A 24,813-nucleotide genomic window follows, 5' to 3' on the forward strand; every position below is an offset into this window, starting at 1 on the left:
TTGGTGTCAAGTGCTTTATCTTCAATCTCACTAATTCTGACTTCCATTGCCTCAATTCTGCTTCTATGACTTTCTATTGAGTTGTCTAATTTCGACATTTTATTGTTAATCTTCTGGATTTCTGATTGCTGTCTCTCAATGGATTCTTGCAGCCTGTTGAATTTGTCATTATGCTCTTCTCTAATCTTATTAATTTCCTCTATTGCAAGTTCTGTTTTTGCTTAATTTCCTTCCTAATCTGTTGAAGAGTTCTGTATATTAATCTTTCGTATTCTGCCTCCAGTAATTCCAAGAAATTCACTAATGACCGAAGACCAGATAAGTGGAATGACATCAAGGACATCATACACAAAGAAAGCAAAAAGTCATTAAACATACAGGAAAGAAAGAAAAGACCAAAGTGGATGTCAGAAGAGACTCTGAAACTTGCTCTTGAACATAGAGCAGCTAAAGCGAATGGAAAAAATGATGAAATGAAAGATTGGAACGGAAGATTTTGAAGGGTGGCTGGAGAAGACAAAGTATTATAATGACATGTGCAAAGACCTGGAGATAGAAAACCAAAAGAGAATAACACACTCAGGATTTCTCAAGCTGAAAGAACTGAAGAGAAAATTGAAGCCTTGAGTTGCAATATTGGAGGATTCTATGTGCAAAATGGTGCTGAAGGAAGAAGTCCAAGCTCCCTGAAAGGAATGGTGAAAAACAAGACTCCAGGAATTGACGGAATACCAAGAAGTGTTATGGATTGAACTGTGTCCACCAGAAATGTATGTCAACTTGGCTATGCTAGGATTCCCAGTATTATGTGATTGTCCCTCTTTTTGTGATCTGATGGGATTATCCTATATGTTGTAAAACCTAACATCTATGATGATAATGAGACAGGATTAGAGACAGTTATGTTAACAAAGCAGGACTCAATCTACAGGATTAGGTTGTATCTTGAGTCAATCTCTTTTGAGATACAAAAGACAGAATCAAGCAGAGAAGTGGGGGACCTTATTACCACTAAGCAAGAAGAGCCAAGAACGCACGCATCCTTTGGCCTGGGGTCCCTGTGCTGAGAAGCTCCTAGACAAGGGGAATGTTGATGACAAGGACCTTCTCCCAGAGCTGACAGAGAGAGAAAGCCTTCCCCTGGAGCTGCCGCCCTGAGTTCAGACTTCTAGCCTCCTAAACTGTGAGCGAATAAATTTCTCTTTGTTAAAACCATTCACTTGTGGTATTTCTGTCATAGCGGCACCAGAACACTAAGACAAGATGTTTCAACAAACGGATACAGTGCTGGAGGGGTTCACTTGTCTATGTCAAGGAATTTGGAAAAGACCTTCCTGGCCAACCAGCTGGAAGAGATCCATATTTGTGCATATTCCAAAGAAAGGTGATCCAACAGAATGAGGAAATTATCAAACAATATCATTAATATCACATACAAGTAAAATTTTGCTGAAGATAATTCAAAAAGGGTTACAGCAGTACATCAACAGAGAAAGGCTAGAGGTTCAAGCCGGATTCAGAAGAGGTCATGGAAGGAGGGATATCATTGCTGATGTCAATGGATCTTGACTGAAAGCAAAGAATATTAGAAAGATGTTGTCATGGATTGAATTGTGTCCCCAAAAATATCTGTCAACTTGGCTGGGCCTTGATTCCCCGTATTGTATGATTGTGTACCATTTTGTAAATCTGATGTGATTTCCTTATGTATTGTGAACTCTATCACTATGATGAGGTTATATGTGATTTCCTTACATGTTGTAAACTCTGTCACTATGATGAGGTTATACTTATGAGCTTTACAAAATTAGATAGTGTCTTAAACCAATCTCGTTTGAGATATAAAAGAGAGAAGCAAACAGAGACACATGGGAACCTCACACCACCAAGAAAGCAGTGGCGAGAGCAGAGCATGTCCTTTGGACCTGAGGTTCCTGTGCTGAGATGCTCCCAGACCAAGGGAAGACTGATGCATCACAAGGAACTTCCTCCAGAGCTGACAGAGAGAAAACCTTCTCCTGGAGCTGATGCCCTGAATTTGGACTTGTAGCCTACTAGACTGTGAGAGAATAAACTTCTCTTTGCTAAAGCCATCCGCTTGTGATAATTCTGTTAGAGCAGCACTAGATGACTAAGACCGATGTTTACCTGTGTTTTACAACTATGCAAAGGCATTCAACTGTGTGGATCATAAAAAATTATGGATAACTTTGCAAAGAATGGGAGTTGCAGAACACGTAATTGTGCTCATGTGGAACCTGTACATAGACTAAGAAGCAGTCATTCAAACAGAAAAAGGGGATACTGCGTGGTTTAAAGTTAGGAAAGGTGTGTATCAGGGTTGTATGCTTTCATCATACTTATTCAATCTGTATGCTGAACAAATAATCTGAGGAGCTAGACTATAAGAAGAATGTGGCATCAAGATTGGAGGAAGACTCATTAACAACCTGCAATATGCAAATGACACAAACTTGCTTGCTGAATGTGAAGAGGACTTGAAGCACTTACTGAGGAAGATCTAAGACTACAGACTTCAGTATAGATTACACCTCAACCTAAAGAAGACAAAAATCCTTACAACTGGACCAATAAGCAACATCATGATGAATGGAGAAAAGATTGAAGTTGTTAAGGATTTCGTTTTACTTGGATCCACAATCAATGCCCACAGAAGCAGTAGCCTATAAATCAAAAGACACATTGCATTGGACAAATCTGCTGCAAAAGACCTCTTTAAAGTGTTAAAAAGCAAAGATGTCACTTTGAGGACTAAGGTGCACCTGACCCAAGCCATTGTATTTTCAATTGCCTCATATGCATGCGAAAGCTGGGCAATGAATAAGGAAGACCAAAGAATTGATGCATTTCAATTATGGTGTTGGAGAAAAACATTGAATGTACCAAGGACTGCCCAAAGAATGAACAAATCTGTCTTGGAAGTAGTACAGCCAGAATGCTCCTTAGAAGCAAGTATGGCAAGACTTTGTCTCACATAATTTGGCCATGTGATCAGGAGGGACCAGTCTCTGGAGAAGGACATCATGCTTGGTCAGCATAAAATAGGAAGACCCTGAATGAGGTGGACTGACACAGTGGCTGCAACAATGGGCTTAAACATAGCAATGATTGTGAGGATGGCGCAGGACTGGGCAGTGTTTCCTTCTCTTGTACATAGGGTCACTATGAGTAGGAACTGACTTGATGGCACCTAACGAAAACAATGTTAAACTATCCTTGAGTTCCTGAAATAAAGTCCATTTTATTTATTTCTTTATAGTGCTGCTAGAATTTGTGGTTAATACCTTATATAAGATTATTGCATCTGTAGTTATTTTCTTTTGGTATGCTGTTTTTGTCAAGGTTGATAAGATAATGCAAAATGCATGAAAAGAATTTACAGGCTCATCTTTTTCCCCTTTTATACACTCCAGAATATTTTACTGTTGTTGGAGTTTTATATTACTTAAATGTTTGGTAAAATTTTCCCATGAAATAATCCAAGCCTGATATTTTTTAAAAGGTATCTCTTGACAGTTTGTGTATTTCACCTACAATAACTGGCCTCTTTACATTTTTCCCTTTCTTTTTTGCGTAAGTTGTACTAATTTAGATTTTTTAAATAAATTATCTGTTTCAGGATTTTAAATCATTTATATAGAAATCAGTAAAATAATTTGTTATGATTCTTAATTTCTTCCTACCTGTAATTATTAAGTACAGCTTTCTATTTGTCTTGATTGGGTTTGTGAGCAATTCTTCTATTTTTACCCTCTTTTTTAAAAAGATCTAGCTTTTGAATTTATTAGTCCTATGATATTTTGCTTTCTAATGCAATTATATCTTTTATTTTTATAAATGCCTTTCTCCTTCCTTCTTTAGTTTTATTAATTTTCTACTTCCTGAGTTGGAGTCATCATTGATTTATTTTCATCTTCCTTTGATATTAACAATAAATATTACTGAAGTGAGCGATTTTTTATACCATAGTTCATGATACGTAGTTGTTCATTATTCTTATTTTTCAGATATCCCTCATTTTCTAGCTTTTATTTTCTCTATCACTTAACAGTAGCTTACAAAGGATATGCTTTATTATCATCATTATTGTTTTTATTCCTTTATTTTTCTTCATCTACAAGAGGTAGGGATTTTTGTTATTAATTTCTTGATTGCTTCCTTATGATTAGAGAATATTACCTGTACTATTTCTACTTTTTGGAAATCAGTGTGATTTTCTTCGGTGCACTTTTTGTGAACATTTTGTGGCTACCTGAAAAGAAGATATATATTCTGTTCTAAGGGTATAGTGTTGGTTTGTCTCAATTAGACATGTCACTACGAGTCGGAATTGACTCGATGGCAACGAGTTTGGTTTGGTTTTGGTTTACCTTCTTAAATATGCTATGTTTTGTCTACTTGATATACGATTGAGAGAAATGGACCAAATTATATCTTTACCCAATAATCCATTTCTCTTTGTATTTCTATGAGTATATTTATTTATTTATTCACTTATTTATTTTTAATATTGATGCTATGTTATTCGGTACACAGTTACTCTGAGAAATCTTCATTGTGGATTGAACCCTGCACTATTTTAAGTTCCCATGTTTGTCTTAATGACCTTTAAACGTTATAAAAGAAATCATGACCTCTGAATTTATTTTTGTTTGCATTTGCTAGGGATTTACTTACTCATTGCTGGCTTAATTTTATTATTAAATCTTCCTTTCTATTCTTTTGTTTTGGATATGTCTTTAAAATAAGTTCTTCCCTGATATAGCATGGAATGTGCTGTAGAGGCATATAAGGCCAGTGTGAAGTTATTTACTCTTAAAGATAGTTTTCCTTAGATTCCCAGAGAATATTTTTTCTTTTATTTAAATACAATAACCTTACTAGAATATATTTAGTATTTCAATTTGGGATAAATTTTTTCCTAGAATTCTATTTGTCCTTTTAGTCTGTAGATTTGAGTTTTCTTTTTATTTATGAAATGCCTTCTTGAATTCCATCTCAACTATTTTTTTTTCTATTATATTATTTTGGTTTTTTTCTTCAGGGACACCAATTATTCATCTGTTGAGTGTTATCTGTCTTCTATATATGTTATTCCTTATCTGATCATCTTTTTTAACCTTAATCATTTCCATTTTGTTTTGCTGACTTTTCTAATTCTGTTCTCCTTATCTCTTATTTTCAACATGGTATATCCTCATTTGTGCTGCTTCCCATCAAACCTTCATTTTGACGGTGGTTTTCTTTCTCTCCTCATTACCTTTCTAAAGCTCTCACAGTTCACGCTTTTCTCCCGTCATCTCACAACACTTGCCCTCAGATCTCGTAACTCTTCTTCCTGCTCTAGTTTTATAGAGGTTATTGCTTGGATTATTTGGTTCTCATTCTGGCTTTTGTTTTTCAATCCATAGCTGTTTATTGGCCGTAATTTTAATCTGCTTTATGACAATATTTTGTATTTTATCTGCCATTTGTTTTGTTTTTTAATTGTGGTAAATATATATGTAACAACACATTTGCCATTTCAAAATTCTTCACGTGTACAATTCAGTGATATGATGTTTATCGCGTGGTTCAAGCAAAACCATTATCTGTTTCCAAATTGCATTTGCTTTTATGTTTCTTTCTTATGACATTTTTGCATAGGCATATGTCCTATTCTATTTCATTGTCTCCCCGGCCCCACCCCAGGCCAGTTCATTATAGAAGGGTCATGAGGCAGGGCTCTGCTGTTATAGACTAGTTGGAATTCTCCTTATGCAATAGCATAAGTTCTTTTAATTTTTGGCTCCCCCCAAACCACTGAACTGTACAACAAACCATTTCCTGAAAACATGGCCAATCTTGGGGAGTTCTCATTCATTCCCGTCTTCTCTGATTTCCCTTTATGCTAAAGAATTTAGCGAAGCCCTCTTTCCCTAAAGAGACAAGATCCTTGGATTTGCCTCTCGAGCGCTTCTTATGCCTCAGAGGACTCCAGCAGTCTGTATGTGTGGTGTCCTCTTTCCACACAGTCCTGACTCCATCTTTGACCTTTAACACATTCTCTTACATATTGTGGTTTAGTTATCCATGCCTCATCATTTCACCAAAGTTGGAGTTTGTGGCTTTTTTCTTGTTCTCTCTATGCCTTTATGCGATTTCTCAGAGAAGATGAGGAAATGCCTATTGACTCCATCATTTGATAAAGGAAGTCCCCTTCCCACCCTACGCAGGTCTTTTAAAAAGTAGTTACCTAATTTAGATAATTATTCTTTCACCCAGTGAACACAGAGTTAGAGCCTGTGGAACACTGGGTGTTTTAGTAGGTATGAGTCAGAATCGACTGGACGGCAATGGATTTGGTTTTGGTTTCCCAGGAGCCTGGGAGAATTGACATGGTGAATTTATCAAAAAAAAAAAAGAACAAAAGTGAAATCCTGGCTTCTGGCCCCTCACATGGGACTCTGTGATGATTGGCTGGGGCTTACTTTTAGCTGGCAAAACCTGAGATGACCAGAGACCTTTGGATTTGTGTCCAAAGGCATAGCCCAGAGAACTCAACAGCTGAATTTCGACAAATCCGTATATGATCAAATTTTGGTCCTGGAGCCAGCAATTTACTTTGGTTTGGAATCTGAGCCCCAGGCAACAACTGTTTTTGATCCCAACCCTGGAGTGGAGTCTTTCTCACAAATGGCCCTCACAGCTGGGAGAGTCAAACAGGCTCTTCTTTCAAAGCAGTTGTTCCCTAAAGCATTTGTCTGTCTGCCCAGGATTTCAGAGCCCTGAGCAGTAGGGCTAGAGTCAGTCTGCAGCAAGGGAGGACCTGAAGCCCAGGCCAGCTGCCCGCCCAGGCCAGCGGGACTCTGAGGCCTGGCCCAAACAAGATCAACTTCCTTGCAGCTGTCCTCACCAGAAGCCCAGCAGGCCCTCAGCATAGTTCCCCTATGTGTTTAAAAAGAAAAGAAAATCTTCCTTTCTATGATGTGGTGGGAATACACACTAGGTTCTCTCTCGTGTTCAAATTTAAGAGCATGGGAATGAACTCAGTGTCTAAGCAGACTGCGGAGTACCTGGGTGTACAAACTGTTAAGTGCTCGGCTGCTAACCTAAAGGTTGGAGGTTCGAACCCACCTAGAGGTGCCTAGATTGCCTCTGGCAATCAACTTCTGAAAAATCAGCCACTGAAAACCATAGGGAGCACAGTTCTACTCTGACACAAATAGCGTCACCAGGAGTCGAGATCAATTCGAAGGCAACTGGTTAAAACAGACAACGCAAAACTGACTTCTTATTAAGGTAAAAAGTTTAAAATGAAACAGAAAATACCCTGGCTTTACAAAACACCGTTTACTGAAGGATCAAGCACTGCCCTCCCTGGCCGGTCCCACACTGATTGGATCCATGGACATCAGGAATATTCTCATGTGAAAAACAAAGAAGCAGGCTGACTGATTGCCTCAGGTTGTAAAGAGCAATGCAGAGGATGTCATGAGGGCACTTTTGGACAATCAGCTACTTCAACACAAAGGGAGGGAGAGGTCCTTGATTCGGTGGGCCCTGATAGTTAAGGATGACCTCCCCTGAGGGAAATTTATCCAACACATCCAATAGTTACTAATGAAAAGCCGTCACACCTGGATGTGCTTGAAGTTAAAACATAACAAATATAAATACACGCAACAGAAAAGACAAGAGAGTCTCAAGGTACTTAAACATATTTCTAAAACTTAGAGGAATAAAAAGATTTGAGGAAAAATAGTCTTACTAACATCAACTCAGCTGTGAAGACCTCAGGAATCAACTCCATAAAGAAGCTACTAATTGTCTTTGAAAGAGGAAGTACAGCATATGCAAATGACGCAGATCCAGGGGCATTAGCATCTTTTGTTCCACGTTTCTGGAAGAAAAGAAAAAATCTTCCTCTTGATAATAATATCTTGAGGGACTACCGTCTGACAAAGTCATCATCTTTCATGTAAAACCCTAAGTTTTTTTCTCCCCTTCAGTGAGAAAGCATGCATAACGCACTTTGTACATTATCTGGCTCTCAAATGATGACTTCACATTTCTTAGAAGCAATGCATTGTGGGCACAGACTTCCTGATGTGCGGTGGCTTTGCACATTGTTGCTGTCAGTTGCCGTGGAGTCAGCGTGCACTCACGGTGAAGCAAACATTGCTCGGTTCTCTGCCAATCTCACAACTGGTGAGGACGGTTGAGGGGAGGGCTTGAATGACGCTGATAACAGTGCAGCTATTTAGAGCTCAGCTCTGAAGCAGAAAATGGAAGATCTCGCAGAGAAAACAGATGCCCCAGTCACCCTCACCTCTGGGGTCCATGCCTTTGTGTAATCGCTTCCCCTTGAGTGTGGGCAGGGCCTACTGACTTGCTTCTAACCAACAGAACATGGCCGAAGGGAGCTGTTTGATCCCTCCTTACCTCTCTCACACCTGTGCAGTCAGACACAAACCTTCCAGTGTTTCTCAGATGTGACCCTTCTTTTCATATCTGGAGTCACTAGGCTGTCAGTTTCCATCAGGGACTACCACAAGGCCTCCCAGCACCTCACATCAAGCTTCATCCTGCAAGCTACTACGACACCAACGGTCCTTTCACCCTGTTCAACCCAAAAAAATACTCCTCCATCCAACCAGGTGAGTCCTGTTATTATCGAGAACCTGACAGTGTCCATAAAAGCTCCTATATTTGCCTCATGCTCTTTCCTTTGTGTGAAATTCCTTAGGACCCCTTCCTACATAGTCCAGGCATTCTCCCTCAGGGATCTGGGATCCAAACTGAATTCCTTTGAGAATCTTTCCTTCCCTATCAAACCCACCCACACTCTTGGAGCTCTGTGGAACAATGCAAATGTGGAACAAGACGAATGCAACATGTCACTGTATTATCTCCCTAGGGTAGCCATAACAAAGTAGTACCCAGTGGATGCTTTAAAACAGCAGAAGTTCATTGTTCATTCACAGTTCTAAAGGCCAGAAGTTTGAAACCTGTAGAGCCATGTTGATTCTTCTGAGTATTCTGAGGGAGAATCTGTTCCATGCTTCTCTCCTAGCTTCTGGTAGTTCCAGATGTTCCTCGGCTTGCATTTGTCTCTGTGTCTCTCTTCCCCTTTTACAGGACACCATTCATACAGGATTAGGACCCACCCTACTCCAGTGTGACTTCATGGAGACTGATAACATCTTCAAAGACCCTATTTCAAAATAAGGTCACATTCCCAGGTTCAGGGGTTAGGACTTCAATACATCTTTTGGGGGGACACAATTCAATCCACAGCAGTCACTATGTATTATTTTCTTCTCTTCTACTCTCTTGTCAACTAAACTGAAGCCTTGCTGATACCAGGTTCCCAGCCTTCCTTGGTTCCTGCCATATTTCCTAATACAACATGGTACGTGCTTCAAACGTTAGATAAGGAGAACAGAAGAAAACTATCATTACTGGGGCACCCATTAGGTGGTAGACACTCAATATCCTTGCAACAATCCTCTGAGATGCGTATTTTGTCTGCACTGGACAAACAGGGAAACGAGTTGGTCCACGTTCACCCTTCTAGTAAGTGGTGGAGTGAGAGTGTAAATGTTGGGACGGCCAGTGTGCTCTTTACACTGGCCACACTGACCCGCAATGCAAGCATGAGGATGTAATGACACTTACATTCCAATGACAAAGCCATGGAGGCAGAGGAGCGCGTTGGTTAAGAGCAGGCACTGCGGGGGCAGCAGCACGTGTTCAGATCTCACCCCCGTCTCCTCCTCAGGTGAGTCGATTCATGTCCCCAGGACAGAATTCTCATGTCTGTGTGAGGTGAGGTGAGGATGGTAACGGTACCTAGTCGTGGGCTTGTCATGAGTGATAGAGGAGCTAATGCAGATGCTGAGTCCTGGGTGGTGCAAATGGTTAAAGAGCTGGGCTGTTAACCGAAAGATTGGAGGTTTGAGTCCACCCAGAGGACCTCAGAAGAAAGGCCTGGTGATTTATTTCTGAAAGATCAGCCACTGAAAACCCTGTGAAGCACAGTTCTACTCTGACACACATGGGGTAGCCGTGAGTCTGAGTGGACTCAACGGCAACTGCTTTAATGCAGATACAGGGCTTAGCACAGTTCCAGCCCTCAGGAAATGGCAGCCTTTTTTGGGGGGCGGGGCTTGGCTCTACCCTCCCATCTGTCTCAGCAGAAGCTTTACCAAAATGCATAAATCCTGTGATTTTTCCAAATATAATTTTTTAAAAAAACACATCCAAAGTTTTGTTGGTCTTTATTTGCGACTTTCTGGGCTTTTTTTTTTTTTTTTTTCTTTTTTTTTTGGCTCCCTGCTGCTTGTGTCACTCTACAATGAAGTCAAAAGCAGAACTCATAGAATTTTTCCAACCATCAAGCTTTGTTGACTGGTGCAAACTCTTCAAGAGAAACAAACATTTTCAATTCACAAACAAGCTTTATTTTGCTCCTGTTGAGGCAAAACAAACAATGGCAGTGTTATGGCAAGATAGATGTTAGAGAGGTGATAGATGGTGTATAGAAAGATGATTGATAGATAGATGATAGATAGATAGACAGACAGACAGATAGATAGATAGATGATAAATTGATAGATAGATATGGCTGGCTGGCTGGCTGGATGGCTGGATGGATGGATGGATGGATGGATGGATGGATGGATGGATGGATGGCTGGCTGGCCGGCTGGCTGGATGGATGGATGGATGGATGGCTGGATGGATGGATGGATGGATGGATGGATGGATGGATGGATGGATGGATGGCTGGCTGGCCGGCTGGATGGATGGATGGATGGATGGCTGCCTGGCTGGCTGGCTGGCTGGCTGGATGGATGGATGGATGAACGGATGGATGGATACAGAGATAGATGAGATAGACAGACAGACAGATAGCGAACAGATAGATTTGTGCTACTGACATTTACATGTAGATATAACAGGAACATAGAGCAATAGCATTTTGGAGCCAGACACATCACTAGATTTTGTCATGTCTCTATCCATCCCACTTACCCAACACTGTCCGTGAGAAAGCTGAGGCAGTTAGGATTAGGTGACTGCCCCACTCCCATAGACAGGCGGTGGCAGATGGGACTTGGAATCCCTCCATTACCTGTAATGCAGTCTTTTCCATTTCCTGACATTACACTCTCTCTCTTAGGAAAACTGAGGTCCATGTTAGCTATTTTCATACCCCCACATTTCAGTGCTTCAGTCCCTACTGACATCTAGCTCCTCTTGCACCATCCAAGAATCCCTGTCAAGGATCAGATAGTAAGTGTTCTTGGTTTTGTGAGTCATACAATCTCTGTCACAACTACTCAACTCTCCTGTTGTCAGGCGAAGGCAGCCATCGACAATACGCAAAGGAATTCCGATAAACTTCATTTACAAAAACAGGCGTCTGGCCAGACTCAGCCTGCAGGTGATAATCCGCCAACCACTGCCCTAAACCAGTATGCTATTGTAGTCAGTGGCACCCACAGCCTGGGTAGAGAGCTGCAGTTATCTGCACAATAGTCATCAGTATGTGCAGACAGCACACTTATCTACACGTTCAGATGGAGTCTCAGTCTCAAGGATAAGATCCCGTTCAAGTTATTGGAGTTTAAATTTTAAAAGAATATTGAAACAGAGCAGTGGAGGAAAACAGCACAGAGAGGACTGTAGAAATGCCACACAAACAACTATGTCAGAAGCCACTGAGCTCGGATTAGAAAGGGCTTCATCGGGAGGTCACTGGTAGCCTCCTAAAAGGGTGATTTATAAAGCAACGTAGATACGGAAGCTAGCCTTCAGTGGATGAAGATCCACATAGTTGAAGAACAAACGAGAGACACCTGGGCACTTAGGGACGCGTACTTCACTTCTGCAGGGCGATTTCCCCAGGTCACGTGACTTTGGAAAGACATCATCATTATCATCATCACCATCATCATCATCATCCTTATCCTCATCAATATTTTATAAAATTACCCTTTGTCAGAACATACACTCTGCACTTTGCATGCAGTATTGAATTAATCTTCACAGCAGCCCACAGATGAGGCAGCTGACTGTATTCCTAACCTGACAATAGTCACTTAACTAGAAAGTTTCAAAGCCGGGATTCAAAGCCAAGTCTCCAATCATCCAAAGACCCTTGTCTTGACTAGAAAAGAGAAACTGTTGCTCCACTACTTTGCTATATAGTATATGAATACTAACCAAAGATGTTCATGACCAAAATCCCTTATCACCATCTGGGCCCATCACAAGCATTTTATTGATACCATAAATAGCATGGATTCAAAAGGATAGCAGCAACTCCACCCTTGCCAATTCTGCTCTGCAGAAGTTAAGGGCCAATAAGCTCACCCACGTGCCCTGAGCTGACGCATTTTGTGAACCGCTGGGAAGACCTACAGCCATTGCACTTTAATGCATATGTGCAGCCCTCACCCTCACTGACCTTCTACACTTAGTTTTTGTCTTTATTTGTTTATTTTTCTCAGCCAAGAGATGGCAAGAAGCCAAGCTGGAGGGCACAAGGACTCTCTCTCCTTGGAATTAGCCCTGGTACCAAAGAGAATCTACTCCCAAAGCAATCACAAAGACAAAATGGAATTTTGGGATTTACAATGCGCTAGGTTTTCTCAATCAAGCAAAACCATTTTAAGTGCCAATGATCTTCCCAGCAGCTATCGACAGTTACAAATGGATGACGGTGGCGAGCAAATGAGAAATACACCTTTGTTTGTATCCGTGGGCTTATATTCTAATGTGATGCCTTTTGGAATTAGCAACAGCCTGGAGATATCTCAAAGATTAATGAGTGTCTCCTTGTCCCACTCCTTCTATCAGGCTGGGTGTACCTGTCCTCCACCTCATTCTCTCGACTCTCCTGGAGCCTAGAATGACAGTTAGAGGACATGAGTGACGTTAGGTGGTGGATTAAGGGAAATAAAAAGATGGATATAAAGATAGAGAGTGCTCACTTCTGACGTACAGCATCACTTTCTCTACGTGACAGCTCTACTCACCAAACGCACCATACAAAAAAGAAGAAAATGCCACAAAATAAGATTTTCTGGGCAAGACAAGTGGAAAACGTAACACTGATTCTGAGTGAAACTGCATTAATGAAGCAATCGAGTTAGTCATCTTCATGTGCATCAGAAAAATGAACGCCAACCATCCCCACGTCTCTCATTTTTTTAATGTCAACTACTTCGCTGGAAGGGAATTGTTCAACGTGGCCCAGACATGCAATTTGCTGGGACTGGGCTATAAGAATTATTTTCAGAAAAATTTTAGACTTATGATTTGAAATCCATAGATTGGGAAGTACAGTCATCTAAGATGTGGACTTATAGGGGTGATTGCTCCGTGTTAGAAGACCTGGCTCTGCATTTCTGTTGTTAAAAAGAGGGGAAAAAAAAAAGTATTCTGATAAAAGTAAACCATAATAGAGGTTTGACGTGAATTTGAGCTTGAAACAATAAATTGTAGGCTCAATTTAGGCAGATCTGTTTTTCTACTCATCCTTTTATTACTAGTATAATTACTAGTATCTGCCAGAAAAACAAACAAATCTGTCTTGGAAGAAGTACAGCCAGAATGCTCCTTAGAAACAAGGCTAAAGAGACTTTGTCTCCTGTACTTTGGACATGTGATCAGGGAGGACCAGTCCCTGGAGTAGGACATCACACTTGGTAGAGGGTCAGTGAAAAAGAGGAAGACCCTCAATGAGACGGACTGACACAGTGGCTGCAAAAACGGGCTCAAGTACAACAACTATTGTGAAGATGGAGCAGGACCAGGCAGGGTTTCGTTCTGTTGTACATAGATAGGGTCACTATGAGTCGGAATCGACTCGACGGCACCTAACAAAAACAACAGCACAGTGCCTGGCCCTAACAGAAGTTTAATAAATATTTTTAAATAAATGCATGAAAGCAAGGAAAGAAAAAAAATAGAGAGAGAGAAGTAAGAAAAGAAAGAGGAAGGAAGGCTTTAAAACTTCTTCTTAGCTGCCGTGGAGTCGGCTCTGACTCATGGCAACCTTAAGTACAACAGAACAAAATGTTGCCCGGTCCTGCACCATCTTCATGTCCGTTGGTATGTCTGAGTCCATTGTTATGTCTATTGTGTCAATCCATCTCACTGAGGGTGTCCCTTATTTTTGCTGACCCTCGACTTTACCAGCCATGATATCCTTTCCTACCTATTGTTCCTTTCTGATGAACACATGTTCTCCTGAGCATATGACAATTTCAAACAGAACATGTGTTAATATCGAACCACATAATATGTGGCACATAAAGAACCCATTTCTTCTGTCATGTGCTTCATAAGGAAAGCGGGCAGGCATGAGTCGAAAGAACACTTACATTTAAACTTAGTAACTGAGGGCAGAACTGCTGTGAGATGGTCCTCCCCAGAGAAAGCAAAAACACCAATATACTTAGGAATCTGTTGTCTTTCTCCCACTGCCTTTCCATCCACCCTTCACCCACAGCCCATTCCCCACATGGAGGAATCATGCTATTAGGATCTGACTCAGCCTACTTAGAACAAGAAAAGAGCAGTAGAGAACAATGTTTTCACCAAATATTCTCAAGGAAACCAACTTAAACCTTCCTAAATGGAGATACTGGAGAATTTTTCAAATTGACCTTTCTATTATGGAAAATGCCAACCATACACAAAGCTAGACAGAATGGTACTATGAACCTTCATACACTCATTGACTAGCTCCAGCCATGACTGACTCATAGATAATCTTGTTTCCTCTATAACCCTGCTTCTTATTGTTGTGTTGTGTGTACTGGCGAGTCAATTTCAATTCACGGCAACCTCTGTGACAGAGTAGAACTTCCGCATAGGGCTTCCTAGGCTTTACGGAAGCAGATTATCAGGTCTTTTCTTTTGTGGATCTGCTGCTGGGCTCAAGCCGCTAACCTTTTGGTTAGCAGCTGAGTACACAACCATGGTACCACCAGGGCTCCTTTAACCTTGCCTACTCTCCCTGGTGGCTTGGGAAACCCTGGTGGCTTAGTGGTTAGGAGCTTGACTGCTAACCAAAAGGTTGGCGGTTCGAATATACCAGGAGCTCTTTGGAAACCCTGCAGGGCAGTTCTATCCCATCCTATAAGGTTGCTTATGAGTTGGATTTGATGGCAGTGGGTTTTTTTTTTTTGTTTTGTTTTTTTGTTTTTTCTTACTTTCCCTAATATAATATTGTGGGGTATCACAAAAAATGCACCCCGTTCTTCTCCTCTCCCTGTAGCCTCATCCTTTCAGTGGAAACTTACAGTGTCCCTCCTCTTAAACTCTGGTTTCCGCCATGGGGCTGCTTTGGCCGAAGGGATGTTGGCCAACGTGACACACAGCAGAAGTTTAAAAATCAGGCTTATTCCAACCCACGTACCCTGTCATTGTCCTGAGAACATGTTTGAGTAGACTGCTGGAGAAAGAGAGACATGAAGTCACCCTCATCGTCCCACCCAAGGCCATCCTAGATCAGCTGACAGTCAGCTGACACCCATATAAACAAGTCAAGCTGAAATGAGAAGAAATGTTCCACCAGGCCCAGCCAGATCAGCATAACCACCTAACCAAACATTCCAGAGTTGTGAACAATAATCTCTTATTATAGTATGCCACCAGTGTTTTGTGGTTGTCCTTGTTGTATGGTTACAGATAACTGATCAAAGTATGAATCTCAAAAATATAAGAACTCTTCTTATTATCACTATAATACCATCATCACATACTTAATAACTCCTTGAAGTCCTTGGGTGGTGTGCAAATGGTTAACCTGCTCGGCTACTAACTAAAAGGTTGGAAGTTAGAGTCCACCCAGAGGTGTCTCTGAAGAAAGGCCTGGTCATCTACTTCTGAAAAATCAGCCATTGAAAACCCTATGGAGCATAGCTCTACCCTGACACCAATGAAGTCGCCAGAAATCAGAATTATAACTGGCAATAATTCCTTAATAGTGTTATATTGAAATGTACCTTATTGACTATTGAAAATTGATATACAGTGTTCAAATTTCCAATTGTCTCATAAATATCACTTTTTTTTAACAGTTTATTTGAATCAGGATCCAAATATGGTTCACACATTATGTTTGGTTGATATATATATATCTTTTAAGTCTTTTTAATCTAGGATTCCTCTTCACACACATACACTGTCTATTTTGTTGGAACATTTCATTTGTAGCTATTTTATATTGTGTATCTAACTCCAGTGGAGCCCTGGTAGCACAGTGGGTAGGAGCTCAGCTGCTAACCAAAAGGTCTGCGGTTCGAATCCACCATCTGCTCCTTGGAAACTCTATGGGGCAGTTGTACTCCGTCCTATAGAGTCACTATGAGTTGGAATTGACTCTACAGCAACGGGTTTTGGTTATGTAATTCCAATATTTTAAAACTTGAGGATTTACAGATGGTGTTTGTTGTTTCAGCTTATTTTCTTTTATAGTGGTTTATACTTTTACTTTTGGGCAATTATTTATTTGTTAATCCATATTTTCTTAATCTGTAGTATATCAGGAATAAACTGGTAATGCTGTCATCTAGAGGGGATTCGTGTTTGCTGCTCCCACGAGCCAGGGGGCACTACGTACCTGTGGTCAATCTTGTCCCTGTTGAGACAACTGGCTGAATGTGGGAGTTTTAGGCTCCATTCCTCCACCTGTCCTGGGCCCAAGCTGTTCACTGCAGGTTGGTGCTGGACTGGGCACTTGATCTCAAGGCCACTTTGCTTCTTGTTCAGCACTCTCTCCTATGGTCTTAGATCCCTGTTCTTTTTTGGTTTTTATCTGTGTTCAGATATTTCCCTTGAGCTCAGAAACACCTTTAAAGTTATGGTAATGTCTTATATCCATAATCTAGCATTTTTAATCAAATGTCGCTTCAGAGTATCTATCCTGATATACTGCCAGAAGCAGAAGTCCCGATCTACAAAATGAGATTTTAAACACAAACATGAAAGGCCTGAGAAGGTATTAAAAGTTCAGATTATACCACATAGAAAGGGACAATAAACAGAAAACATCTTCCTAGTGAAAATAAGAATGGAATTCCTTCACCAGTTTATTTTTTGAAAGCCTCAGAGCTGCCAAAACACCACAGAACAGAATTTTTCCTGATCAAGAACATGTGTTGTGCAAAAATGGTTGCATAAGTAAAGATAGAAATAGGCACTATTCTTACAACACCATGAGGTTCAGAAGGTATTTTTACTATTAAAAAAAAAAACCTACATTAATATTCCTGACATTTAAATGGCTTAATAGTAGTTATGACGTTAAAGTTTACAAAGCATTTTTACACCAGCTATCTCATCTGATCATCACAGTGTTTTAAGGAGTGGGACACGTTTTCATCCCCAGCTTATAGATGAAAAACTGAGTCAGTGAGATCAAGTGAGTCACCAAAGGTCATATGGTGACAGAGTTGGGACATGAAGCCAAGACACTGCTCCACTTTCAAGCTCTTCCCACTACATTGCCTTGAAGAAAGTTAAAAAAAAAAAAGGTTAATTAAATTAACCTAGATAGGAAAGATCTCTTGTCCTCTAGAAACTCAGAATAGAAAAGAGACAATCAAATAAAGTAAAACATAAAGAAATATATAATCACCTGCATTAAAAACCAAAAACCAAAACCCATTGCTGTTGAGTCAATTCCAGCTCATAGCAACACAGCAGTGAAAGATAGCAAACCAAGTTTGACAGGAACAGAAATCATAAGAGGATGTTGCCATCACTTTTTATTAATACTCTAACTGAAAATAAAGCTATGAAGCTGGGTCAGATGAGGTTTATTCAAGTGTGACATTAAAATCTTCATAAATCAGTGAAATCTGACACCATCCTTACCCCTTGTACTCCATTTAATAAGAAATATTACCAATGATGGTGAAAAGCTAATATAGGTAATAGACATACACCTAGTCAGTATGTCAGTCAGTATGATTCCAAATCCTAGATTCTGTATCAACTCAAGGGATTGTCCTTGATGCTGTGGTGTTTTTCCCCTGTATTTTCCCAAATTCTAGAGCAACCCAAGGACTTTCTAGTCCTCTCTGAGTATATGAAACTTAGCTGAGCTTTGAGCCTACTCTACTCTACCACCGCCCTTCCCATCACCAAGGATTAGACAAGATTTCCCAGAGAGGCTTTCTCTGGTACTATCTGGAACCTCCAAATAACCCTGAACCCAGGGGACTAATGTGTATCCAGGTACACCAGAAGTTGGACTTCCAACCCAGGCCACCATAGACTGTGACCTCAAACAGTAGACATGGACCATCATTCTGGCATTTACAGATGGTTAGTTCCATTGGGGGAGACAAAAGTGACCAGTGTGGAAACACAGGACAGTATAGGTCACCCTTTGACAAGCACTCACCTTTCTGCATCCTTTCCTATACGGAGTCCTAGTAGTCTGTGGGAACCAATATTTGCCAAGGTACGCAGCTTACATATCACATTCAGAGCTTACCAGGCCCTTGGGAGAATTGTCTCACTCTGGTTGTCTGACAACTTCTTCATGAAGACTATCACCCTCAGATTAATGTGGTAGAAAAACAAAGACCTCCCTGAAGATACATGTGCGTCATAGGAACCGCTGGACCAGAACCTGCACCAGTGCACAGCGGCACCTGTTTCAGAGAGCTTGGACACTATGAAGAGAGAACTTACAATCCACTTGTGCCATTGTGTACCCTGTCTGAGTCATTTCCTAATTCAAGTGACCTTGTTTGGGAATAGAATCTTCGAAGATGTTATCACTTAAGTTAACACGAGGTCAGACTGGAGCAGGGGGAGTCCTAATCCATTATGAGTGGTGTCCTTATAAAAAAGGAGAAGAAACAAAGAGAGAGAAGAAGACCGTGTGAAGATGGAGACAGAGATTGGAGTGATACATCTACAAGTCAAGGAACGCCAAGAATCGCTGGTCGTCACCAGAAGACACCAGTAGAGACTGGGAATACATTCTCCCTCAGAAACCTCAGAAGGAATTGACACGCTAACACTCAGATTTCAAACTTCTAGCCTCCAGAACTGTGAGATAAATGTCTGTTCTTAAAACCACCCAGTGTGTGAGACTTTGTTTCGGCAGCTCTGGAAACTAGCTGCTTTTAAGATCCCAAGGACTCATTAATGTTAAAGGCACTTTCACTGTAAACACACTGAAAATATATTAAATGCGTTTTGCTAAGCATTACCGTATAGCATTACTTGGAAGCGAGGATGGGGAGACTTCATCTCACGTACTTTGGACATGTTATCAGGAGGGATTGGTCCCTAGAGAAGGATACCATGTTTGGTAGAGTACAGGGTCAGCAAAAAAAGAGGAGGACCCTCAGTGAGATGGACTGACCCAGTGGCTGCAACAATGGGCTCAAGCATAACAACGATTGTGAGGATGGCGCAGGACTGGGCGAGGTTTTGTTCCGTTGTACGTGGGGTCGTTGTGAGTCAGAACTGACTTGACGGCGCCCAACAACAACTGTATAGCAATGCATATCCCACATTAAAACCATACTAAAAACATACGTCTAAACATTGAAAAAGTACAAAAATACACATTGATGGCTTTATTATCTACTTTATGGTCTAAAAATTTTCTATTAATAAGAAAGGTTCAAAACAGACACATAAGCTGCACAGACACCCACACGTGGCTAATAACTGTGCCTGCCCAACGGGCTCCAGCATGGCACGTTGGTGCAACGGCAGAATTGGCAACAGCAGAAACCCAATGGCACGTAAGTATACAATTACACAGATGCAAATCGGTATGTTTTCCAAGAATCCTCCTAAAAGTCACGTATTTTCCATGTGCAAATTAGGAACTCAGTGTTGATAATTTGGCCCCGTGTCTATGCAAATTGATCTTTCTTTGTCATTCAGAATGTCACAGCTGTTCTGTCACAGGGAGGACAGAGAACAGAAAGACAATCCGTTTAGTCCTAGCTCCCTGCCCTTCTATTTGAAAAGGAAAAAAAACAAAGGAGAAAAAATACAATTGTTTATCCTTGCAGGTTTTTTTCCTGTCTTCTTCTCCAGGATAGGAGGTGTTCTCATATCAGCCCAATTCTTGACACCCACAAAACTATACTGAACGATCAGAGTCAAGGGTATCCCCCCAGCCTTCAGTAGAAGAAGAGAGAGGGTTCTTCTCCCTTGCAGTGGCGTTCCTATGACCGTCTGGTAAAGTGGCTTTTACAACGTTGGGAGTCTGAGTCAAACAGGGCAAAGCAGAGTGGCTCAGAGGCTATTTGGAACGCAATCATAATACAGCTTTTAATGGCCACACATGAACAAACCTGTAAGGAATGAAACGCAATTGCTTTCTCCAAGCCTTTCAAGATTCCCACCTTGGAGCAAGCTACGCCTTTGCTTCTGTCTTTGTTGTGTCCCTTGCCCTGCTCCTTCTGGAGTGCCTGTTCTTTCTGCTTCTGCTTCCCTCAGGAACTGCTGACTGATGAGAAAGACTTCAGAACTCCTTGAACAACTAAACAATTTCATCCCACCCTTCCTGAAGCCAACAAGGATGTTTGCAAAAACCCAAACAGCCCGGGGAGGTGACAGGAAATGAACCAAGGAAGGCCCTCTCTTTATAGGCCAGAACATTGCTGAGATTTTATTCTGGTTCAGTTGTTTGGATTGTAAAGAAAATGCAGCCCCACCCAGGGAAACGCTGACAGCCTACAGGCTACCATTCAGAGAAACTACCTCTGTAATGTCTGGCCGCAAGCCCCAGGGGGCCCCCAAAAGGAAACAAATGATGAAAGCATGGCAAAAATAATCGCTTACCTAGTATCAGGTAAAAGAGAAACAAGGAAAAATTTAGAATACACTTCACTAACTCTCTTAAATATTGCAACTTGCCAAATGCTTTGCCTGCTGAAATATCGGAAGCTTACTTATTTCAGAAATGTTATAAAACTTACATTGCCTTAAAACTAAGAATAACAAAGAAATATGCCATAGAAAACAATCCTGGCAATACTCGGCAGCAGATAAGAGCTAGAGAAGCCCAAGAAACAGTCAAGAACTCTGCAACTTGCCTTGACTGCAGAGCGGATGAACGATTTATTTATATTGCCCCTATGGGATAAAATAGAGAGGTGCATTATGGAGATAAGAAAATGAATTACACAATTTTTAGAGCTAAGCGATGCCTTGCACATCATCGGGCTTTCTGTATTAATTATGTGTTAGAGACAGATCATCCAGTTTAAGCAATCCTATACTCCAAGGGGTAGACTCAACGAGATTGAGGAACTGAGTCAAAGGCAGGAGAGAAGGTCAGTGATCCCCATGCACAGCTGAGAGCTAAAACTGCAGACAGAGGGGAAAGAGCGAGGCGCTTGGGCAGCCGTAGAGTCATGGGGGGTGCCAACTAGGATAAGTCTTCTGAAGATTCATTGAATATGAGTATTATGTTTAGGATTCTTTACTTTTACTAAATGGAGGCATTAGTGGTTCAGTAATAGAATATTCACCTTTTGTGAGAGAGACCTGGGTTTCATTCCCAGCCAATACACCTCACGTGCTACCACCACTGGTCTGTTAGTAGAAGCTTCCATGTTGCTATGACACTGAACCCCGTGCATCAGAGCTTCCAGACTAAGATGAACTAGGAAGAAAGGTCTGGTGATCTACTTCAGAAAATCAGCAGTGAGAACCTATGGATCTCACCAGTCTGATCTGCGGCTGCTCATAGGAATGGCACAATAGGAGGTAATGTTTCATTCTGCTGTGCGTGGAGTCGCCAGGAGTCGGGAGTCAACACGGCGAAAGCTAACAACAGCAACAACAGTTTTTAAAAGTTATTTATTACAAAAACATTACAGGAAAGCTTAAAATAACTTTAAAATCACTCACAATTGGACTCACCAAGCCACTACTTATAAATGGAGAATTTCTGTCTACCAGAACCAAGGGTAACTGTCAGCAGCCTCACTAGGACTCAGTGACTACCAGAATCTCGGTTGGGAGAGATCACCGTCTTAAGGAGCCGAGAGCTCAAACGGAACCCTCCGCGGGCCAAGAAAAACCAAAGACCTGTGGGTCATTTCTCCCCTCTGTTGTGGGCTCTGTCTCATGGTGGAACTGAACTCACCCTCCAGCTCCCACTTTCTGTCCCCGAGAGAGGCATCTCTTCCTGTCATTCAGCTTTCATCCTAGTCACTTTCCCGGCATGGCCAGAGTGCGTCTGACTCTAGATGAAAGATCTTCCCATGAAAACAAGATTAGCAGATAAGGAGAAACAGAAAAGCATTATTATCCACACCTTGGCCTTTGTTCTGGTCCCAGCCTGCTGACAAAGGCATAAAGGAAGCCACGTCCATGTTCACTCTCTACAAACACACCTGGGATCCTCTGCTTTTCACAGAAATTTGAGCCCCTGGGGTCCTAGTTTTGCTTTAAAAGAGGAAACTGGAAGCAGAAAATATCCAACCCAAACTAGCAGATACCACTGCCAAATAGTGCTCTATAGGAATAAAATAGTGGAGGATTTTTTTTTTTTTTTAATATCCAATAGGTTCTTATGAAGATGGTGTTGAATAATCCTTGGACATATTGAGGTCAAGGCACTTTTAAACACTCTGGCCTTAGAATATGCTGTTGTTGAAAATCCTTCTTCCTTAAAAATTGGGCAAGTTCCTCTTCTTTAAATTGGATTCAGAGAATGGTGTTTATTTTCCTTCAAGCATTATTAGTTAACCTCTCAAGCCATATTTACAGTAGTCAAGCTTGGGTAAAACCATCCCAAGTTCAACTTCTTGAGTTGACTTTTTGAGCTAGTAATACATTATCTGTTCATGATTAAATCATAACCCAAAGGAACATTAATGAGCTTCCCCTCCCACAGCTTCCTAAGGCAGCACACGAGAACTGTGATTTTCAATCCACTGTGAAGTGACTCAAGTTCACGTTGGTGTGATTGAACTTCTGCAAAGCCTGTTGCATCAAAAGCAATGAATTTGTGCACACATCAAAAATTTTCATACTTATTAATAACTTTGAAAATCATATTCAGGCTTTCTAATCATCTCCTTTTATCCCATCGTCTCTAATGCAGAAGGGTTAACTCACATGTAAGAGGAATGTTTGGAAATTCTCATTCCATCAGCCACTTTCTCAGATTCCATCACTCAAATTCAATGATATGCTCTGGACAGTATAAACCCACATTTGATTTTGCCAGATTGTTTCATGTTAATCCCTAAGGATCCCTAAGGATCACTTGACTTGGTGCCTACACTGAGGGGGCCGTTAGTTGGAATTTGCAAGAGAAGTCGAGGCACAAGGCTGGTGTACACTCTCAACTCAAAGAAAAATTGAAATGAGGGAAATGGATTTCGAGAGTATTTCATTTCTCTTTTCCCCTTTTCCCCTTTCTTTGGTTTTCCTATCTTCTTTCATGTCCTCTTCTGCAAAACGAATATTATTAACCCTGGTTCAGATTCTTACAAGGAGAGGGTGAACTAATACAATTGAGTGCTTCTCAAATGACAGGAGAATAAACCGTGATGGGCTAGGAGTCTGAGAGAAGCAGGAAGAGGAGGAGGAGGAGAAAAGAATAAGCAGAGCTAACACTTGTGGAGCTCTTACCAAACACTCAACTAAAATACTTTACATGGGTTATCTCATTAAGATCTCATGATAATCCCGTGGGGTAGACAGCAATGTTAACTTCCTTTTAGAAACGCTTTCACTGTGGAAGGGTTAACCCACTGCCTAGTAAGCAATAGCTAAGAGAAACAAACTCTAGGATCCGAGTTATAAACTACTATGGTCTGCCCAAAGTTTGAACTTTCTAATTCTAGCTAATAAATGTATGCTAATTTTGCATAGCATTTTGACACTTGCCTTCATATACAAAAGGGACAAAACTTTTTGTGTATAGAGTATATATAGCTTTATTCTTCTATCGGAAAATGGTGATAGTTGAACAACAGGATAAATGTAGTCAAGGTCACTGAACTGCATGTGTGAGAAACATTAAAAAGGCAAATGTTTTGTTACATATATATTTACCACAATTAAAAAAAAAAAGATCAAGAATAACTGGCAGAGAAAGTAAAAAAATATAAAATAAAAATACACCAGAGGAACAGAGGGTCCACCTATCTTGTATTGGTTGTTGTGGAATTTGGAAGCTTTGAGAAGAGAAAATGCTGAGAGTAGACATTTCGGGAGCACCTGGCATGCACGTGGAGGAGACTGAGAGTGGCAGAAATGGGGAGAAGGAAGTTTAAGATTGTTTTTTCCTGTGCATTGAGCATGTACTCTCTACTCCCTCTGATATTTTCCTTGATAATTGAAGTTAAACATGAAATATTGGGCCAGTAATACCTGGGTAATATATTCCAGGTTCTTTTCTTTCTTTTTTTTTTTTTTAATTTGATCTCTCATAGATAATTCTTTCTTTTTTTTTGTACTTTAGATGATGGTTTACAGAACGAAATAGTTTCTCATTAAACAGTTAGTACACATATTGCCCTATGACAATTGCTAACAACCCCACGACATGTTAACACTGTCCTTTATCAACCTTGGGTTCCCTATGACCAGTTTTCCTGTCCCCTCCTGCCTTCTAGTCCTTGTCCCTGGACTGCTGTGTCTCATTTGTTACGTTTTGTTTTATGGGGCTGTCCAATCCCTGGCTAAATGGTGAATCTCGGGAGTGACTTCACCACTAAGCTAAAAGGGTGTCTGGGGGCCATACTCTTGGGTTTCTCCAGTCTCTGTCAGGCCAGTAAATCTGGTC

The sequence above is a fragment of the Trichechus manatus genome, unplaced genomic scaffold (genome assembly GCF_000243295.1).
Source record: "Trichechus manatus latirostris isolate Lorelei unplaced genomic scaffold, TriManLat1.0 scaffold00002, whole genome shotgun sequence".
In the NCBI taxonomy this organism is placed as follows: domain Eukaryota; kingdom Metazoa; phylum Chordata; class Mammalia; order Sirenia; family Trichechidae; genus Trichechus; species Trichechus manatus.